Source organism: Rhinatrema bivittatum, chromosome 3 (genome assembly GCF_901001135.1).
Source record: "Rhinatrema bivittatum chromosome 3, aRhiBiv1.1, whole genome shotgun sequence".
In the NCBI taxonomy this organism is placed as follows: domain Eukaryota; kingdom Metazoa; phylum Chordata; class Amphibia; order Gymnophiona; family Rhinatrematidae; genus Rhinatrema; species Rhinatrema bivittatum.
In genome coordinates, this window is record NC_042617.1 from 380090445 (window position 1) to 380113494 (window position 23050).

Consider the following 23050-nt stretch of genomic DNA (forward strand, 5'->3'; position numbering starts at 1 on the left):
TTTAGAAGTTAAATGACTTCGTCCTAGTTGCATAGGCTCATCTTCTTCTATGGGAGCAGAGCATTGGAAATTCTATAGAGACCTTGACTTTTTGTGATACCCTCCATTTCCCACATTGACTTCCTTCTGCCATCACAAACCTCTAGTTTAAATACCTGATGACATATGTTCTGAGTTTTTCACTTAGGATCATTTTCCCTGTCACAGACAGATATAGGGCAGTTTTACTGTATAGTGTTTTATTATTTCATACATGGTCCCAGCTCTCAATATATCCAAATCCTTTTTCTTTACAACAGGTTTTGAGCCATATGTTGAAGTTGTCTGTGGGGCTTAGCCTTTCTCTTCCCTTTCAATGAGCAGGTAACATTTCAGAAAAGGCAATGGTCTTTGTCATGTGCCCATGCTGCTTCCCTTGAGTCTGGAAATCGCTCTATACTGCAGTGCTTAAATGCTGTTTCTAACGATATTGTTGGTCCCCATATGAATGACATCAGTTTTATGGTTGTTTGAAAGTTTTCCTTTTTGTGAATATTCTTTTGACTTTTCCATTCTAGAGATCTGTTTACCTTTGCATATCTCTTTTATGGATATCAACATGCTGATATGAAAATCAGCACAGTAACCAAAATACTGTAGCTCATTCCCAAGGTCAAGGTTTGAAGGAATTCCCTTTTGATTAATTCAAACTTTTTGGCATGTTTCACATCGGGAAATATTTGTTATATGCTAGATTTTCAGAGGAGAATATTGGTTTTCTTGCTTATCTCTCAATCACTCAAGCAGGCGATCATAGACTTTAACAGGAATTCATCACTTGGAACCCTCCTCAAAGCAACATTTCTCTAGGAAATTGACAACTGAGCTATTGAGTTTCTAGTTGATATAATTTTAAGAGCTGTGATTTTTTGGTTTACAAAATCATATGCTTCAGTGATCTCTTTATTTGAAAAAGAATAAACAAAGGCAAAGAAAAAGAAGCAAGAACAAAAACAGCTGGAAGTACTTTTCTTTTTCTATATCTGTTCCTGAGCCTCTAGACACTCAAGGGCCTTTGATACCAGTTGAGTTTGTGGTTAGTGAGTTATCAAAACCTGAACTTTGCATTTCATAAGAGAGTGGAGGTAGATGACAAAACAGAATTCCATAGGTTGAAACAGCAATATCTGACCTGCTCAAATATTTTTCTAGACCTTCTAAATACTCAAAGATAATTTACTAATGGCAGTTCTGCTAAGGGGCCCTGCTCAACAACAGAAAATGGTTTCTTCCTTTCCTTTGTTTTTAGAGTCAGTTCCCTACATTTTTTCCTATGCAATTTAAATCCTGCATGTCCCCATACTTAAGACCATATGTGAATATGTGGCACCTAGTTATAAGACTACTTATTGTATTCTAGAAATAATGTAAGGACCCCTATAAATCTTTACTGAATATCAAATTCCTAATTAGCCAAGGACACATTAGGAGATAGCAAAAATGTACAAGGCCATTGAGAAAGTATAAGGTGATCTAGGGAAACCTTTAGTTTTGCAGTGCACTTCTACCCCCTCCCCCCCAAAAAAACCCACGCACATGAAATTAACTTTTGAAAATTAATATCTTGCGTTAGCATGATCAGAAATTCTGTATTTATATTAAGATTTATTTTATTTGAAAAGGAGAATAAGATAAGCGAATATTGAAAACAAAGCATATAGATTAAAAAAAAGACATCTAAGGTAACTATCTTTTATTATGATTTTATATTACAGTGCACTGCTGGGATGCCAACCAAAGTAATTAATGAAAACCTTGCAAAAAAAAGACTCTCAAAACCTATGCAGAAAACATGTCATAAGAAAATGGTACAAACTTTCAGAAATAACAGCAATAACCCTAATTTGGAAAGGGCAGTATTGCATATATTTTACCAGGCCCTCGAACACCAGTTCATCTTCAGTTGGGAAAAAGAAAGATCTGAACTGCTAGAAATGTCTACACAAAAAAAAATACATGTTAGCAGAATACATCTCCTCAGTCATACATGCTAAATACAGACAGGCCCTCACTAAATACAGAATAAAAGGTGAATTTTAAAAGTCCGGCGCATACCAAAACTGAGAGATACGCTCTTAAGTTGGGTGGGCGTGCACTGAGTGGATTTTAAAAGCCACCCATGTATGCGTGTATCTCCCACTGCCTACCCAAATTAAAAATTCCAAAAGGGGCAGAGCAAGGGCATGGTCTGGGCGGGGCATGGGCATTCCTGGATTTCACATAGAAATTTGCATGTAAATACTTATGCGCACAGGCGCATGCTAGGGTCCCCTGCTGTGTAACTTTACTTCTGCTATGGATGATGTGTAATTAATAAAATAAAGTTCAATAAGCAGATTGGTGGGGTTTTAAGGGTTGAGGCTAACAGGGGAAAAGGAAAGCAATTAAATTAGGGGGTTTAGGAAGTCCTATTTCTAACCTGGGTGAACTGAGCATGAACTGGGAAAACTGGTAATGGCGTCAGCACGTGTACCATTTAAAATCCCCCCACTTACACGTAGAAGTTGCATAGGCACACATCCACTTAAAATTGTGCGCACATTTGTGAGTGGTCAGCCTATTTTATAACATGTATGCATGTACACATTTATGTTATAAAATGGCTAAGTCCCTTGCGTGCGGGCCGACAAATGAGCACAAATGTGCGTCCACACACCTGTTTAAAAGTTACCGTCCCTGTGAATTAGGCCCTTAGCTGGCTAATGTAACTTCTCCCTGAAATGCCCTTGGAACTCCCCTAATTTATCTGGCTAAATTTTAACCTGATAATAAGATAGCCAGCTAAAAGATAACTGGCTAAGGGGGTCATTTATCAAAGTGCTGTATGGCGTTTTCGCATGCAAAAATTGCTTTTAATGTGTGCGAAAGCACCATAATGCATGGTGTGATGCAAATGAGAAAAAGGGGATGGAAATTTTGACAAGTGGGCTGGGCTCATGGTTTTGTGAAGCCATATTGCATAGCTATAGCTACACCTTTTTCATTTGCAAAAAGCCATGTGGTAGGGCTTTATCACATGTTGTGATGTTTCAATCTCCTGGAGAGGCAGTCTAAGTATTAGGGGGGAGGAGAGAGAGAGAGGCTATAATATGCTCACACTAGATATGGGAGGCCCACCTAGTAACTCGAGGTGAGGTTTAGGTATTAGTGTAGGGGTTAGGGGCCACTTTGACATTCAAAGTGAGATGTACGAACAGAACAGTGCTCTCTTGTGAAGATATGATGACCTTTGGAGTGAAGAAACTCACCAAAGATGAGATTAGTGCAATGTTCTCTCAGTCTAGCTTGATGTTACCCAGGTAGAGAGTCAATCAAGCTAGGTTGAGAGAACATTGCACAAATCTCATCTTTGGATGAGTTTCCTCACTCCGAAGGTCATCAAATCCTCACAAGAGAACACTGTTCTGTTCGTACGTCTCACTTTGAATGTCAAAGTGGCCCCTAACCCTACACTAATACCTAAGCCTCACCTCAACTTACTAGGTGGGCCTCCCATAGAGATATAAATACCTATCTAGTAGGAGGACATAATGGCTCTCTCTCTCTTTCTCTTTTTGTAGGAGGACCCTGATAGCTAGGCTGGCTCTATGTAGGAAATACACTTCTGCCTATTACCATAAAACACACCCCTTTTTCTATCGCATGCAATATTTAGTAGGGATGTGAATCGGGTGCCCGATCGTTCCCACTTTTGGGATCGTCTGGCCGCAGAAAAAAATCATTTTCCCGCGTTTCCCCGGGAAATGGGAGTTAGCGCACAGTAACCCAAAAAATGATTTTTACGAAAAATTGGGGGTAAAAGTGATCGTTTCTTTTTTTTAACCGATTTCTAACGAATTTAGAAATATCGTACAATATTTCAATTCATTAGAAAAACTATTCACATCCCTAATATTTAGTGCATTTTGATAAATCCAGGCCTAAGTGCCCAAATATTCATTTAGTCAGATAAATGCTTCTAAATATGAACTCATGAGGCTTTTTTTTCTACCTTTGCATGAACATTTTATTTTTATAATCACATTGGTACTGGTCATTCTTTTCCACTTTCCTCTTGGGTTTCTGATTCTTTTTTGCCATCTCTTTTCCATTTTCTGAGTCTTCTTTATCCCTGTCTTTACTTCCTTCCTTTCATCTGTCTCTGATATGGATCTTTCCCTTTCATTCCATTTTCTCTTCTCTGTATCTCTATTAGGGATGTGAATCGTTTTTTGACGATTTAAAATATCGTCCGATATATTTTAAATCGTCAAAAATCGTTAGGGCCACGATACAATACCAATTCCCCTGATTTATCGTTAAAAAATCGTAAATCGGGGGAAGGGGGAGGGCAGGAAAACCGGCACACTAAAACCCCCTAAAACCCACCCCCGACCCTTTAAATTAAATCCCCCACCCTCCCGAACCCCCCCCCCAAATGCTTTAAATTACCTGGGGATCCAGCGGTGGTCCAGAACGGCGGCGGTCCGGAACGGCCCCCTCAATTGAATCCTTTTGTCTTCAGCCGGCGCCATTTTGCAAAATGGCCACCGCAAAATGGCGGCGGCCATAGACAAAAATGATTCGACGCAGGAGGTCGTTCCGGACCCCCGCTGGACTTTTGGCAAGTCTTGTGGGGGTCAGGAGGCCCCCCCAAGCTGGCCAAAAGTTTCTGCGAGTCCAGCGGGGTTCAGGAAGCGATTTCTTGCCGCAAATCGTTTTCCATACGGAAAATGGCACCGGCAGGAGATCGACTGCAGGAGGTCGTTCAGCGGTGGTCCAGAACCCCCGCTGAACGACCTCCTGCAGTCGATCTCCTGCCGGCGCCATTTTCCGTACGGAAAACGATTCGCGGCAAGAAATCACTTCCTGAACCCCGCTGGACTCCCAGAAACTTTTGGCCAGCTTGGGGGGGCCTCCTGACCCCCACAGGACTTGCCAAAAGTCCAGCGGGGGTCCGGAACGACCTCCTGCGTCGAATCGTTTTTGTCTATGGCCGCCGCCATTTTGCGGCGGCCATTTTGCAAAATGGCGCCGGCTGAAGACAAAAGGATTCAATTGAGGGGGCCGTTCTGGACCGCCGCCGTTCTGGACCACCGCTGGATCCCCAGGTAATTTAAAGCATTTGGGGGGGTTTGGGAGGGTGGGGGATTTAATTTAAAGGGTCGGGGGTGGGTTTTAGGGGGTTGGCTCACGATTTTAACGATTTTTCACGATATTTTTAAAACCCAAACGGCAACAATACGATTCCCTCCCCCTCCCAGCCGAAATCGATCGTTAAGACGATCGAGGACACGATTCACATCTCTAATCTCTATACACTCATAACTGGATTTTATTCCTTCTCAATATCTAGATTTTCCTATCCCCAACCCTTCACCTCCACAACTTTCCCCCCATCTCTCCCTCACTGGGTTGCTGCTTCCGTCATCAGTTATTCAGGCTATCTGGCTTCCTTGTACTTCCCTGAGCTGCCTTCTTTCTGGTTCTCTCAAATCACCCCCCCCCCCCTCCACACACACACACACACACACACACACACACACACACACACCAGTCATCCCACTCTATGAATAACCATCTCTGTTCCTCTTTAACTACTTCCAAGTTTTTCCATCCCTTCTTAACAACTTCCACATCTTATATTTTCAAAGTATTTTACTTACATTTTGTATAATGATCCACAACTTGTATTGTCTTGCACCTCCCCATTTTCAGTAGTATTATTATTTATTAGGGATGTGAATCGTTTTTCAACGATTAAAATTATCGTCCGATAATGTTTATATCGTCTTAAATCGTTATAGAACACGATACAATAGAAATTCTAACGATTTATCGTTAAAAATCGTTAAATCGTGTTAGTGCGCACTAACTCGAGTTAGTGCGCACTAACTCCCCGTTAGTGCGCACTAACTCGATTTAGTGCGCACTAACTGAAAATGATACAAATAAACACTTTCCAGGTCACTGAAGGTCAGTTAGGAATGAATATGTGTTCCTATTGGCTGGCTGCCCTCTTATCTATTGATGTTACCACTGAGGTGATGGTTGGGGGGATGGGAAATGGAACTGGAAACTAACGAACACCAACAGAAAATGAAACAAAGTGTTCACACTTCCCAGGTCAGTAAAGGTCACTTAGGAATGAATATGTATGTATGTATTCCTATTGGCTGGCTGTGCTCTTATGTATTGATGTTACCAATATGGTTGGGGGGATGTGAAATGGAAACAGTTGGAAGCTTGACAAAAAAAGTAATGTAATGATCAGCACTCACCTGACTAGAACTTGTTTGTTTATTATTTTTGTTAGCAGGCACCTGAAATGCTAGTGCATGTTGAATTTGCCAATCACTGTGCATTTTAGAAAGGTGGTCCTGGCTGGAACTGTACACAGTTCAAATATATGTAATTGATTGTTGGTAAGTGTATTTTTTAAGTAGCCACACTGGCACCAGTATGTTTACTTTTCCTCCTACTTAACTCACTAGCTCAGCTTTGTAAGAAGGGCTTCTCTGCTTGTGTGTTGTTTTTGTTTGGTGTGAGGAGAGCAGAAACATCAGATCTTTATTCAATCTACTACAGTCATCTCTTACAGTGCCCTATCCCTATTAATACCAGGAGTGTTGTGATCTTCCTGCACACAGTGCCCTAACCCTGATACCAGTCTGAGACAGCTCCCTCCCTGCATTACTAGTGAGAGGCTGGCTTCACAGACAGGGGGGAGCTGCCTGACCCTCACTCCTGACTTCCCCCATGTCCCAGCTAGTGAATGGTGTGTGGGTGAGGGGGGGGGGAGGATGGTGAAGTCTGAGACAGCTCCCTCCCTGCATTACTAGTGAGAGGCTGGCTTCACAGACAGGGGGGAGCTGCCTGACCCTCACTCCTGACTTCCCCCATGTCCCAGCTAGTGAATGGTGTGTGGGTGAGGGGGGGGGGGGAGGATGGTGAAGTCTGAGACAGCTCCCTCCCTGCATTACTAGTGAGAGGCTGGCTTCACAGACAGGGGGGGAGCTGCCTGACCCTCACTCCTGACTTCCCCCATGTCCCAGCTAGTGAATGGTGTGTGGGTGAGGGGGGGGGGGAGGATGGTGAAGTCTGAGACAGCTCCCTCCCTGCATTACTAGTGAGAGGCTGGCTTCACAGACAGGGGGGAGCTGCCTGACCCTCACTCCTCCGGGGTATTGTGATCTTCCTGCACACAGTGCCCTATCCCTGATACCAGGGGTGTTGTGATCTTCCTGCATGCAGTGCCCTATCCCTATTAATACCAGGAGTGTTGTGATCTTCCTGCATGCAGTGCCCTATCCCTATTAATACCAGGAGTGTTGTGATCTTCCTGCATGCAGTGCCCTATCCCTGATACCGGGATGTGTGCAAGAAGATCCCAACACCCCCGGTATCAGGAATAGGGCACTGTGTGCAGGAAGATCACAACACCCCTGGTATTAGGGATAGGGCACTGTGTGCAGGAAGATCACAACACTCCTGGTATTAATAGGGATAGGGCACTGTGTGCAGGAAGATCACAATACCCCTGGTATCAGGGTTAGGGCACAAGTTCTAGTCACATTGACTGATCACATTACTTGTTTTGTCAAGCTACCAACTGTTTCCATTTCCCATCCCCCATATACTGTCAGTAGGAAACTTGGTAACATGAATAAATAAGAGGGCAGCCAATAGGAATACATATTCATTCCTAAACTGACCTTAACTGACCTGAAAAGTGTCAAATTGTATCATTTTCAGTTAGTGCGCACTAACTCCCAGTTAGTGCGCACTAACTCCCGTTAGTGCGCACTAACTCGAGTTAGTGCGCACTAATCGGAAAAAACGATTTTTAACGATTTTTTAACTAAAAAATCGTGCCTAAGACGATTTTCTTGCCCTGCCACACGATTTCTATCGTTAAGACGATATGGAAAACGATTCACATCCCTATTATTTATTGATATTGATAGATCATTTATAGAAAAAACTACTGAATGGTTTACAGTATAAAATATACATAAAATTAACAATAATCAAATTCATGCAATAAGGGATACATTTTCATAGTTACAAACATAAAAATAAGTTTAAACATGTGAAGTTGCCAATTTTCACATAATCTCTGTTTTATAAACATTAAAAGTATATGAGTAGTCTAGGTTTCATTTATACATATACATGCAAAGAAAGGAACAGTCTAATGGCATTCCAGGGTGGGGCAAACAATTATATGGATACGTTTCTATATTATAAGAGACTTACATGCATCCATTTAGTGATTTACTCACATAAATGGGTGGGCCCGTGCCGAATGCTTGGAAGCCACAGGTGACCTGGGGCTGAGCCTTGGGTCCTGCCATGCTGCCGCCTCAGTTGGGGACATCATTGGGACTGGCTGGTTGCCGGGCTGTTCTCGATGACATCGGCTTTCATTGGAGGGAACAGCCCGGAGCCGGCCTCTTTCAGGTGGGTTCTCGGTGGTAATGGTATAGCAACCGGCTGGCTCCCCGGCCACTCCTGATGATATCGGATCTCATTTAAAGGCGGCAGCATGGCCCGCGGTTGGCCTTTTTCCCCGATCATGTTTGTTTTTTCCCTGATCGCGTTCACATCCGGAAGTGCCCAGATTGTGACCACTCCCCGATTGCATCCTATCTGGGGGCATCGGCTGACTCTTCTCCCCTTTCGAAGCGTGGTAACAGCAAGAAAATTAAAAGATCCTGCAGCCAAGAGGGAGACAGGGCATCGGCCGACTCTCCTCATCATCGGCATTGAGGCTTTCTGGCACTAATTCATTGCGATATATTAAAAATGAGGGTCTCCTAAATATTCATCATTAAATTTCCAACTGTATGTGGTTGGAGTGGGGAGATCCAAATACAAGGATAGAAATATGACAGCATGATCTTAAATAAGGATTATAGAAATTGTGGTTTTAGTGACAGAATCAAGGAGACTACTGGATAATAAAAAAATAATCAATCCTTGCATACAATTGATGTGGGAATGAGAAAAATGTAAAGTCTTTATCGGTTGGATGCATTAATCTCCATGAGTCAATTAATTCGTGAGAGGAGATAACATTAAAGAGAGAAGTATGGGCAGCTGAAGTACTACTAGGTCGAGAGGATTGTTGGCCCATCACTAAATCTAAGGGTTGGTTAATATTACCCCCAAGTATGATTGGAAGGTCTGCATTCTGAAAAAGAAGTGCAGAGATAACCTGAAAAAAAGCATAGCATTAGAGTTAGGAGTCTAAATATTCAGGAGAAACACGGTTGTATTCTAGATTTTAACTGTATCGCAATCCACCTACCCTCAGAGTCACTTTCCTCATTTAAAATATGTATCGGGATTGCTTGTTTGAAGGAAGATCTGGTGTAGATAACCTTACAGTGGATTATTTGATTTAACCAATAACCTTATGATACAAATTCATTAGTTTTAGGGAACAGATATGGACAGTTTTTGTGATGTAGTAAATTAATTTATTAGCAGCACAAGTAAATACAAGTGTAATAAGGTACAATTAATTATTTTGTTTTGTTACATTTTAGTTTTACAGTGCAAGCACTGTCATGTAGGATAATCAGAACCTATAAGCATTATCTAAGCTCAACTGTGCACTTAGAAATTACACAATTGACAAACTAAATTAGCCCAGCTGAAAGGAATTAAACCAGTGTTCTCATCCTCCAAGGTACTATACAAGTCCAGGGATCTGTGCTGGCCATCCAGTGCTCCTACCATGTGACAGGGGCTGGCCAATGGCACAAATACCCTGTCACATGGTAAGGGCAAGGGGCCATTGGCACCATTTTTATTAATGCAGCTGATAATCAAATTGTGTTGAGAGAGAAAGAGAGACTTGCTATAGTGTCTCTTCCCTAGATAGCTATTTGTATCCCTATGAGAGGCTCACCTAGTAACTCAAGGTGGGAATTAGGTATGAGTGTAGGGGGTTGGGGGCCACTTTGACATTCAACATGAGACGTACGAACATAACAGTGGTCTCTTGTGAAGATTTGATGGCCTTCGGCGTGAGGAAACTCACTCCAAGATGAGATTTGGGCAATGTCTCAAACTAGCTTGTTGTTGCCCAGGTGGAGTGTCCATCAAGCTAGTTTGAGAGAACATTGCCCAAATCTCATCTTGGAGTGAGTTTCCTCACTCCGAAGGCCATCAAATCTTCACAAGAGACCACTGTTCTGTTCCTACGTCTCATGTTGAATGTCAAAGTGGCCTCCAACCCCCTACACTCATACCTAATCCCCACCTCGAGTTACTAGGTGAGCCTCTCATAGGGATACAAATACCTGTCTAGGGAGTAGGATCTATAGCATCTCTCTCTCTCTCTCTCTCTCTCTCTCTCTCTCTCTCTCTCTCTCTCTCTCTCTCTCTCTCTCTCCCTCTCCCTCTCCCTCTCCCTCTCCTTGAATGCAGGAAATATATCAGGTTTGGTACTTATTGCAGACTCTGAAATGGTAGCACTAACTTAGATTGCATTTTGACTTACTTTTGTCCCGGACCTTGATACAATGCTACTCACACAAAGGATACGTCTGAGGAATTGGTAAATTATCTGGTTGATTTAAAACTCTCATCAATGGCTACCTGAACTTTCTTCAGCGTGGAACAGCTAGCTGTGAACACCTGTTGGAATCTCCGACTACTACTCTGCCTCACAGCTGCTTCATACCTCGTCGTGTGGCCTTGCCTCTTATTTTAGCACTAGCCTTCATGAGGTTATTGTGGCAACTGATTGTTGTTTGCATTGACTGCATAATCTTCATTGACAAAAATCCCTTTTCTAGGTTGGCAAATTTGCTGCTAATTACCTCTGTTGTATTTAGGATGAGGTTTGATGTGACTTTGTGCACTTTTTCGCTTTATTTATTTTTTTGTTTTTTCTGGATTACATGATTGACATTTTTGGCTTACTTCATTTTTACTGCTCCTGAATCTGCAGCAGATGTCATGATTATTTCTCTTTCTGATTGTTGATTTTTTTCCACAGCACCATGCTTTATTTCTACCACTATGATAGGAAAACTGAGCAGTCTATCCTCCTTGCCTCACCACCCTCTTTTTTTTCTCCCTGCTATTGGGAGTATGGGCACTACTACTCTTTTACTATGTATGCACCTCTAATGCATTTGTCATTGAGGCTGATTTGTTTTTTTGCCCTCTTTTTTTTTTTGTTCTCCACGTATATCATGGTATGTGTTTTTGGTTACTTTGTATCATTTTTTACCATTGGCTGTGTGAATGGATTTATTATTTGATGTATCTGCATTTTGACCTTTTTTTTTTTTTTTTACCATGGCTACTGATTTAAAAATGTTCACTTTAAATGTAAATGGCCGGAATCACTGTATCAAGTGGAAGAAGGTGTTAACTCATTTGAAATACATACATCCTGATTCAAATTACTTACAGGAAACCCACCTGTTGAGTGCAGAATCCCTCAAACTTAAAAAAAGATTGGGTCGGGCAGGTTATATTTGCTCCAGTGTCCCATAAATAAAGGGGAGTTGCTATTCTGGTTCATAAATCCTTAAGCTTACAAATTAGTCATCAGGAGACAGACCTTGAGGGACAATGGATTGCTGCAGTGGTTACCATCCATAACACTAAAGTGTTCTTGTTTAACATTTACGCTTGATGCTGATCCTTTTTTTAAAAGATAATTCTACTCTTCTGTATACTTATGCTGTTCTCCCAGTAATATTACTGGGAGATTTCATCTCAACTAGCCCATCTATTTAATTCTGGATAGGCGATCCTTTAACCTGGGCAGATTATCTCCTCATAAAGCTATCACTAACCTTATCTCTGCTCATGGTCTGGTGGACCCTTGCAGACTACCACATCCTACTGATAAAGATTATAGCTTTTTCTCTTTTCCCCACCATTCCTACTCTTTTATTGACTATTTCTTGATTTCTTATATCTTGTTACATTCCACCTATGCCTTTAATATTTCTCCTATACTTATATCTGATCATGATATGATTTCCTTTTCTATACATTGAGATTTATCACCACCTAGTGTCCCTAGAAGGAATTTAACCCTTCTCTGTTGGAAGACACTCATTTTCATCCCCAGATTTCAGCTTTTATTGATGTTTACTTTTTTCATTACAATAGCTCTGATGTTTCAGAAAGGACTATTTGAGAAGGTTTTAAAGCTATGATTTGTGGAGAAATTATCATTTTTTCTATATATTCTCAAAAAGCCATAAAAAAAATGATAACATTGGAACATTAGATATCTTTATTAGAGCAAGCTCATATTCGATCTCAAAATAATTCACTAGTGGCACAATTATGTAAATTAAAATACCAATACTACAAACTGCTGAGCAAACATGCTGGAAGAGATATATTTCTCTAGAAATTTAAATATTATTCTGAGCAAGATAAAACTGGACAGCTATTAGCTAATTATTGCTGGGGTCTCAAAGAACATCAGAGAATTGCTGCCCTAAAATATAAGAATTGTGCTCTGCTTACCACTCAGGCTGAAATTCTCCTGGAAATTAGGAAATACTACCTTTCATTATATTCTACTGAATCCCACAACAATTGTTCTCTTATCACTGACTTTCTATCTTTTTTGAGTCACCCATCTTTAACTGAAGAGGAGAATAAACGGCTTGTTTCACCATTACCCAAGCAGAAATAATTTGAGCATTAGCCTCCCTATGATCACGGAAGGCACCTGGATTAGACAGTCTCTGAGTTGAAATCTATAAACCCTTCTCTTCTTCCCCACATGATATCTTTATATTGTACAATGCAGGATACCAAAACAGTGGCTGCTTATTTTAATGATACCACAATAGTTATTTTTCCCAAACTGAACAGGGATCCTTTAGCAGTTGTAAATTATAGACCTATCTCATTCATCAACGCGGACTACAAAATCTTTGCTAAACTTCTTACCATGCAATTTAGAACCATTGTAAATAAACTGGTGTATATTATTCAATCTGGATTTATGAAAAGCTGCTTAATTACTGACAATACACGGCTCTTTCTTAATCTATTACATGTTGATAAATATACTCTAGAACCCTTAGTAGCCCTATCCTTAGGTGCAGAAAAGGCTTTTGACAATGTGGAATAGGAGTTCTTATTCACTGTTTTGCAGTTGTTTGGATGTAGTAATACCTTCATTTCTCTTACTAAACTCCTATATACCTCTCCATTATGTTTAATGTATCTTTGGAACCTCTCCTATTGTCAATTCAACAAGATCCAGCTGTAGACATTCCTAATATTGATCATGCTGCTATATTTTGTATCAATTGGAGCCTATAAATTAATCTACCAGGAAATCCCAAATACAGCATATTACAATAACCAGCAATTGAAACAATTATAAGTGAATTTTAAAAGCTCAGTGTATGCCCAAACCAGGAGATTCGCGAACAAGTTGGGCCGGCACACACCAAGCGGATTTTATAAGCTGCCCATGTATGCATGTATCTCCAGCTACACACACAAATGAAAAATTTAGAAAAAGTGGCAGGCCATGGACATTCTGGGATTCACACTTGAAATTTGCTTGTACATATGTATGCATACTGGTGTGCACCAGGGTGCCCTGCTGCATAACTTAATTTCTGCTATGATGACGTGTAAGTGTTAAAACAATTTAGGCAAGTCAGTGGGGTTATAGGGGATGGAACTAACAGGGAAGAAGGAAGGCTATTAAACTAGGGATGTTTGCAAGTCTTATTCCTAAACTGGGTGAACTGAGAATGAACTGGGAAAACAGCTAATGGTGTCCCTTGTAAAATGTCCCCACATGTGGTAGATAAAGGATTTGTGCACACATGTGTGCATCCATTTAAAATTGAGTGTGCATGTACGTGTGTCCAGGCTATTTTATAACCTGTGTGCATTTACACACACATATGTTATAAAATGAACGTATCTCCAGGTGCCGGCCGACGAATGTGTGCACATCTGCACCTGTGCACCTGTTTAAAAGTTACCATCTAAGTGCATAAATCACCAATGTTAGTGCCTCACAATCCAGATGCAGGCATAACTGACAAACCATTTTTAGTTATAAATGGGCCTATTGAGTAACCATGCCCACATAAAGTTCAAAGATAAAACTAGAATCAATAACTACCCTAAACTCTGAACTTTTGTGAAGACTGGTATCACATGTTCCTCAGGTACCAGCTCAGTGTATAAGAGCTCAGTCTTGCCACTATTAAATATTAAATGACTTTCCTGAAACCAGGTAGTCAATAAAGTCAGACATGAATTGACTGCCTCATAATATATTCCGCAATCGGGACAATAACTGGATCAAATCAGAATTAATACTGTATGTCTGATGACACCCAGGTTCTTCAGCACCATGGCTGAAGGTTGCATACAAATATTAAACAATAATGGTGAAAGACTGGAACCTTAAGGGATCTCAGCCCTTATTAAACCTGGGGAAGAAAAAATAATCTTCCCACGTTTACTAATTATGAATGATCTTGCAAAAAAGAAGCAATCCATGAACAAGCCCCACCATTAAGAACCATTTCTTGACATCTCTCTAATAAATATGATGGTCTACCATATCATCATTATTCATTTATGACATGCTTTTCAACAAGAGTCCAAAGCGAGTTACAGTCAATTAATCAATATTCAAACAATGTGTCAACATTAAATATCAAATACATTGCATTGGAATTTAAATGCATAGTCACACAAAAAAGGGCATTTTGGCTTACCTCATTAGTAGGGTATGTTAACGGCTAAAACAAAATAGTGGCAGTGGTGTAGGTAGATTAATACATAGGAACAGTAACTTTCAAACCAGCGTGTGTGCACACATTTGCACATGTGCATATATCTGTACCCAGGTATCTGCTTATATGTTACAAAATAGCCTGCTGCACAGTGCACAAATGTGAACCAAATTTTAAAATACCGTGTGCATGTGTGCACAAATCCTGCTTCTACCACATAAATTAGGAGATTTTAAAAGGGGCGTGTGCTAATGCCATTCTCAGTTTTACCACTTTGTCCCCAGTTCACCTATTTATGAGATAGATCCTCCAACTCCCCCTGATTTGATAGCCTTCATGTCCCTCAGTGAAGCCCAATCCTTAAAACCCCATAGATCTGCCTAGTTTTCTTTAAATGTTAACTTGTATGGTATCCATAGCAGAAGCAATGTTATGCAGCAGGAGGCCTTGGCGTGCGTGGGTCACATCAGCATTCATGGGCACATTTTAGGTTAATGCTCTGAAATTCTCATGCCCTGTCTAGACCATGCCCACTTCCCCCCCCCCCCCCCTACCACTTTTGAAAACTTTCGAGATGTGCACTCTAGGGGAGACATGCATGTATCTCGGTGGCTTTTAAAATCTGCTTGACGTACACGAGCTCGACATCTTCCCGCACCCCCTAATTGATGTATGCATCAGGCTTTTATTATTCATCTCTCTAATTGATTAAGTATACTGTGCAGAAAAGGTAGGGAGTTTCAGTGGGTCTAAAAATTAATATAGTATGTCAGAGGTCTATATGTGTTTTAGTGGGGTTAAGAATTGGCTTGTGCCAATTGTTCTCTCAACGAACTGGGTTTTCATTGTTTTTCTGACGATTAGGAGGTTTGAGACAAGCCTGAGGTAAGTGGGGAGAGAGTTCCAAAGGGTCAGAGTTTGGTATTTGCAAGGTGTATAGTTCTTGGGGATGGAGGAGTAGCATCCTACTGGTTAGAGAAGCAGACTACAAATCCCACTGGTGCTCCTTGTCATCTTTGGTAAGTCACTTCACCTCGATTGCCTCAGGTACAAACATAATTTGTGACCCTTCTGGGGACAGGGAAATACATATAGTACTTGAATGTAATCCACTTTGAAGTGGTTGAAAGGCAGAATATGAATAAATAAATCCTGGTTTCCTGGAGGGTATCACAAAGCGGGCCTGAGATAGAAACATAGAAACATAGAAATGACTGCAGAAGAAGACCAAATGGTCCATCCAGTCTGCCCAGCAATTCCCACACTTTTTTTTCCTCATACTTATGTTACTCTTGGCTCTTAGTAACCTTTTGGTTCTATTTCCCTTCCACCCCCACCATTAATGAGAGAGCAGCGTTGGAACTGCATCCAAGTGAAATATCTAGCCCAATTAGTTAGGGGTAGCAACCGCCGCAATAAGCAAGCCACACCCACACCCACCTGCCCACCCAGATTCAGTCCTTGTTGGTTGTTGTCTGTATATAGATCCACCTTTCTTCATTCCCCCTGCCTTTGAAGCAGAGAGTTATGCTGGATATGCATTGAAAGTGAAGATTCAGACTTTCACCCCTGCCGTTAAAGCAGAGAGCTATGCTGGATATGTGTGAAGTATCAGTCTTTCTCCCCTGCCATTGATGCAGAGAGCTATGCTGGATATGCATTGAAAGTGAAGTATCAGGCTTATTTGGTTTGGGATTGTAGCCGCTGTAACAAGCAAGCTACTCCCCGCTTTTTTGTGAATGCAAATCCTTTTTTCCACATTTCCTCTTGCCATTGAAGCTTAGAGCAATGTTGGAGTCACATTAACCATGTGTATGTTTATTGAATAAGGGTATTATCTCCAGGTAGTAGCCGTCATTCCCGCGAGCCACCCACTCTTCATTCACATCCTCTAGACTTTATGGATCCACAGTGTTTATCCCACGCCCCTTTGAAGTCCTTCACAGTTCTGGTCTTCACCACTTCCTCCGGAAGGGCATTCCAGGCATCCACTACCCTCTCCGTGAAGAAATACTTCCTGACATTGGTTGTGAGTCTTCCTCCCTGGAGCTTCAAATCGTAACCCCTGGTTCTGCTGATTTTTTTCCAACGGAAAAGGTTTGTCATTGTCTTTGGATCAGTAAAACCTTTCAAGTATCTGAAAGTCTGTATCATATCACCTCTGTTCCTCCTTTCCTCCAGGGTGTACATATTTAGATTCTTCAATCTCTCCTCATAAGTCATTCGACGAAGACCATCCACCTTTCTCTGGACCACCTCCATCTTGTCTCTGTCTCTTTGGAGATATGGTCTCCAGAACTGAACACAGTACTCCAGGTGAGGCCTCACCAAGGACCTGTACAAGGGGATAATCACTTCCCTTTTCTTACTCGATATTCCTCTTTCTATGCAGCCCAGCATTCTTCTGGCTTTAGCTATTGCCTTGTCACATTGTTTCGCCGACTTCAGATCATCAGACACTATCACCCCAAGGTCTCTCACCTGCTCTGTGCACATCAGCCTTTTTCCCCCCATCGAATACAGTTCATTCGGATTTCTACTCCCCATATGCATGATTCTGCACTTCTTGGCACTGAATCTCAGCTGCCATAACTTCGACCACTCTTCCAGATAGTGAACACAATGGGGCTGATGCAATATAGTGCGCTCAGCTGAGCGCACTGTATAACCCGAAGTCGGACGTGGGTTAAATAGGCACTAATCCACCCCTAATGCAATAGGGGGATTAGCGTCTATTTATTTAACCCGCGTCCGAGGCAGAGTGAATGGGATATCGCTCATCACATTCAAATGCATGTGAATGAGAATACTACTCATTCACTCCAAATGCAAAATAATAAATGTGCGTCTCAGATGCACATTTATTGCTCAGCTATTAACTGTAGCAGGCGTTAATAGCTGAGCGCATTGAAAAGATGTACAGAAAAGCAGAAAAAACTGCTTTTCTGTACTTCTTTTAAAAGTTAAAAAAACAAAACAAAAATTCAGCCGGCCAGCTGTGTTATGAAAACCGACGCTGATAAACTCGGAGTTTATCGGCATCAATGTTCATAACAGTCAGACCTCCAGTAACTGCAAGCGACCCTAGCACCTCCTTGCTAACGCGACCCCCTTATTATAATATAGCATGGCGCCCCCCTTGCGGGCGCCATGCGCACGTTAAGAAAGCGGGTACTGACTTTTCAGTGCCCGCTTTCCACGCATTTTTTTGCATCGACCCCAGTGAGTGGGTGGTTTTACAGGGGGTGAGGGAGCTGCTAAGGTAGGCTGGGGTCAGGTGTTTTAGGGATTTGTAGCCCAGTGTTATGATCTTGAATTTGGCACTACACAGTATCAGTAGCCAGTTTAATCTTTTTAGGATTGGGGGTTATTTGGTCAGTTGTATGTACATTCTGCAGCATTTTGTATAAGATGTAGTCCAGGCAAGACGTAATAGTAGACCAAAAGCAGTTACAAAGTCCGTGTTGTTCAGTAATGGGTCAAGTTAGCAGAGAGGGAAGAAAACTGTTTTAGTTACTGTGTGCACCTAGGTAAATTTGGAATCCATTATGAAGCCTGAACTCCAGAGTTGTGAGCTGAGTATGAACATTGTTTCCCCAAGGGATAGCTTCGGGAGACGATGACAAATCTTTTTTCCCAATCCATAGCATCTCTGTCTTTAGGTTATTTAAGCTTAGTTTTTTGGTGTAGCTTGTGATTTACTCTAAGGATTGGTTGATGTGTGTGATGACTAGGCACATTTTTTCAGATTTTATTTTATTTTGCCTGAGAATTTATCACTGTTTATAATAAGCAACCAAATGACAGGAAATTGTGGAAAAAAATGGCTCCCTTTTTTCCCCAATAATTTTCTCCTGGCTTTGTTGGTTATAATAAAATACTGATTAATTATTGAGGAAAATAAAATAAAAACTGAAAATGAAGGTCCCTAGTGATGACTTAGACCTGATTTGCACCAGTTGGGTTAAGTAATTGGATGTCATCAGTGTAGGAACAATGGTCAAGAAACAGTTGGAGTTCATCAGCTAGGCTTAGTAGTATGGTTTCAGTGCTGTATTGAGTCATCTACCAGTTGTTGGTGGAATGTGGTCCAGGAATGTGAAGACAGAGTGATGGTCTTTGTGCTTGTACTTTATTCAGTTCAGTCCAGGTGCATACAATTTATCTATAAAAACTGTGGCTAGTTTATTGCAGTGGATTGCAGTTGAGATGGAAGGGAGTATGGAGTGAAAGAACCAGGAGCTTGCTAATAATTCAGAATAGTTTGTTGCGCAGGAGGTGGACCCTTGGGCCAAGGTGGGGTTGAAGCTACCCATAGGAGGGATCCTACGGGTCCTCTCCATCGGCAAGCTGAGTGGGCTTACTGATGGAGGCCAGCTGGAGCTTGCCAATACCAGCTCTCATTCCCGGCGGGTTGAGCCTTTGGGTACCAGGGCCAGCTGGAGTTAGATGGGCCTCCGTGTGTCGTCACTGAGGAGAAGACAGAGGAGTCAGCCCAGGAGCAGCAACAGCAGAACTGAAGAATATGTACTGGATGAGATGGAGTCACTGAGACCCGGGCACCTATAGGTACGAGAGTCAGACAGGGGGTGCCCGAGCAAGAACAGGCCGAAGCCTGAAAGGCCAAGTCCAGGACTATGACTGTAGAGGCATCATAGAACAAGCTAAGGTCAGGGCAGGCGGAAATCAAGGAGCAGTGGCAAGGCAAGGCTGAAGTCAAGTCTGGAAGCGAAGCACTGGCATGGTCGGAAATAGCAGATGTCTGGACTAGGAGATGACCAGTAGCATGGTCGGACATAGCAGAGGTCGGGATTAGGAGATGATCAGTAGCGTGGTCAGACATAGCAGAGGTCTGGACTAGGAGATGACCAGTGGCATGGTCGGACATAGCAGAGTTCTGGATTAGGAGATGATCAGTAGCGTGGTCAGACATAGCAGAGGTCTGGACTAGGAGATAATCAGTAGCATGGTCGGACGTAGCAGAGGTCTGAACTAGGAGATGATCAGTAGCGTAGTCAGGCAATGCAATGGTCAGGTCCAGGAGATCAATCTGTAGGGAAGCTGGGAACATGAAGTAAAGGAATGGAAAAGAGAAACAAGGAACAGGAACTCGAAGGGAACTGGAACCAGGAACACGAAGGAATCACCAGGAGGCAACAAAGTACACGACCAGCGTGGAGACCTGTTGAAAAGGCGACTAACAGGAGCTGAGCAAGGCCTTATATACTGGAGCTTCAGCGATGTCATCATCCAGGGCCACGGCCAAGTTCAGGCTGTGGGCCCTGCAAAAGGAACAGAAATGCGCGTGTACAAGTCTAGGGAGAGGCGCAACGCGGGATTGCGGCATCTCTCCGCAGGCCACGCGGAGAGACCCACCATGGAGCACAGGAGTCTGTTGTGGAAACAGGGGCACCGGGGATGGCCCGAGGATGGAGATGGTGGCCCACAGCTGCGAGGGAAGTGGAGCCAGATGCTGGAGTATGCTGCAGAGGGTAAGAGGGCCTGGCCGCAGGCCTGCTGCGGCCGGCAATCGTAACATAGTTCTCTGGGTGATTTTTCAGCTTGGTTGATTGTTCTTGAGTAGTAGGTTATTTTTTTCACCAGTGACTGCCTTGCAGTAAGTCATCAGGTGTCTTCTGTAATGGGTCTTGTTGGACTGAGATTTTGATTTCAGACTTTTTTGTTGAGTCTTTTCATATCCATCAAATCGTGTTTGAACCATGGGGTTGATTTTAAGATTTTTTTTTTGTGATGATGATTTTCCATAGTGCAATCTTGTTAATTGCTGTTTTGAGACCCCAGGATGGTAGTAGGAGGCATGCTCTCATTGGTTTTTTTTTTTAGATCAGTGTTACAGATTTCTACCAGATTGGTAATTGACAGAGTGCTCTCATTTGTGCAATGCAAGGTGAGTAGGAAGGGCTCTGGATCAAGGTGTGATATCGAGGTGGGCATGTTTTGTGGTCCTTCTATGACTGGATTTCCATGTTAGAGATGGAAATATGTCGAAAAATATCAAATGGTGGTCAGTCCAGGAAAGTTAAATGGTTTGTATATTCTTCAGTGAAGATTCACATAGTAATTGTGGTGAGGCAAGTGTAAGGAGCCTTTGGTTTTCTTGCCAAAAGGAATGTATTACCTAATTGGGAAAGTTCAGAGAGATACACTTTAGAGAGGTTTGGGTTTGTCTCGCCCATGTGGGAGCTGCATATGGTTGTGCCCTAGCAGTATATAAACTCCTGTCTCCATCTTAGAGTATGGATTTTTGTGGGATTATAGTTAGATCTCAGTGGATGTGCTTTGTGAATTTCTTTTGGATTCTTCTAAGTTGCCCTCCTTGGATCAACCATTTGACCCAATGTTTTTGTTTGTGCCTTTTTGTTCCACTTTTTTTGGAACCTTTCCCTGTTAGAGCCTTGGTATCTCTTCACAGAGGATTTGGGGAGACCCTGTGTAAGGTTAGATCAAGAGGTAGGGAAAAATCTGATGCTCTCTATCTCACCTCCAATGGATAGATCAGTCAGTGACTGATACAGAGGAACTTCAATTTTGAGGGGTTTTTTTTCTCAGTGGCTTTCTTCTTATTTGGGATACAAGGACGTTTTTTCTACCCTTCCTGACTCTTATTTCTTTTTCCTCATTTTTTAAGTCAGAGGCTATTTTTTATGCTGTTGGTACTTAGTACTCTTAGTACCAGGGATCCAGTTTCCAAACCATTAGGTGAAGAGGTGTCTTTCACGTAGGAAGAGCCTGAGGAGTGAAGGTTTCATCAGAGAAGAATGGATTCCTGTTCATTACCAGAGGGAAGGAGATGAAGATATTTTTCAGGGGTTATTTTTTTCTGCTGACTCAAGTATGCTATATTTGAGAGGAAAATGAGAAGGATATCTAAGGATATTTAAGAAGTCTGCAGGAGAGGTATGAGAGAATTGGGACTTGTGTTTCTGATAAGTAATTGTGGCAACATTCTAACCATGCTACAGTGGGAAGAACCTTCAGATAAATTTGGGGAGCTGAAAGAAGGCTATACTTTCTTTAATCTGAGTAAGTGAAAAAGGAGGAGATCAATTGTCTAGGAACTGGTTTCCATAAATTCAAAGAATAAGGTCACAAACATATTTATCTTTATTCTTCATTATTGTTTATCAACTTTATTTTAAAACCTAATAGTAATGTAAAGAATCTTCTGTCAACTTATCAACCATCAGTAAGGAGTTGGAAACCATATTGCCTCTCAGTGTGATTATTGTTGTTATAGACTGTGGAGATTATTAATGTTGTTTACATGGAGGAAAAGGGCAGTGTACTTGAGGTAATGCAAAAGGGCCTTGAAGCTATGCTTCCTCAACAAGGAGCCCTTTTGCATTACCTCAGAAATAAAAGCTATCTTGGAGAACTGGATGCAGATAGGGTCTATTTTATTTCTATGTGCCTCTGGATCTAGATTCTGAGCCTTATCCCACCCAGGGATTACTGAAGTTTCTGATTATGTACAGTATTATGCTGATTACTTTTTTAACTTTATTTGAGCCGCTTTGAGCCTTGTGGATACAGTGGGCAATAAATATAAGTATAAACAAACATATATATAAACACTTGTTTAATGTGCATTAATGCTACACTAGCCTTAAAGCACTTTAGAACATTGGGACCTACATAATTAGCTTGAGTTGTTTTCCTTTTTTTCTAAGAGGTGTTCAACATATAAAGCAGATGACAAAATATTTTGCACTGTCGCTGACTGGCAAATGGAAGTACATTCATATTGAAAATAAAGGCCTTGATCATTAATAGCAGTGGAACAACAATAGCTATGGTGGCCTTCTAGGTTTTATTTGTGTGTTTACTCTACTATACATTCAAAAAGAAATAGTTACCATGGAAACTGATGGCAGTAATAATTTTACTGACAAAGGTCATCTTATTAAGGACACATATGTGTTGTAATTTGAGTTTCTGCACATTTTCAGGGACAGACAACCATACACTTTAGAATACAACCTATACTTCCTCCACAGTTGTGGGGAGGGGGCTCCCTGTGGTATGTTCCATTTATGTCTTTGTTTTTCTATAAAGACTTTGACAAACCAATTTCTTTCTCCATAGTCGAGGTATATTAAGCAGTATTCTAAAGACCCAACATGGGAGGAACCTTTTGGAGATAGGCATGGTCCCACAGGACTAGAGAAGGACAGAGGATGTGGTCCCTCTTTTTAGTGTGGGCAGTGTGGATATTATTCCTTCAGATTTTATATGAATTCTCA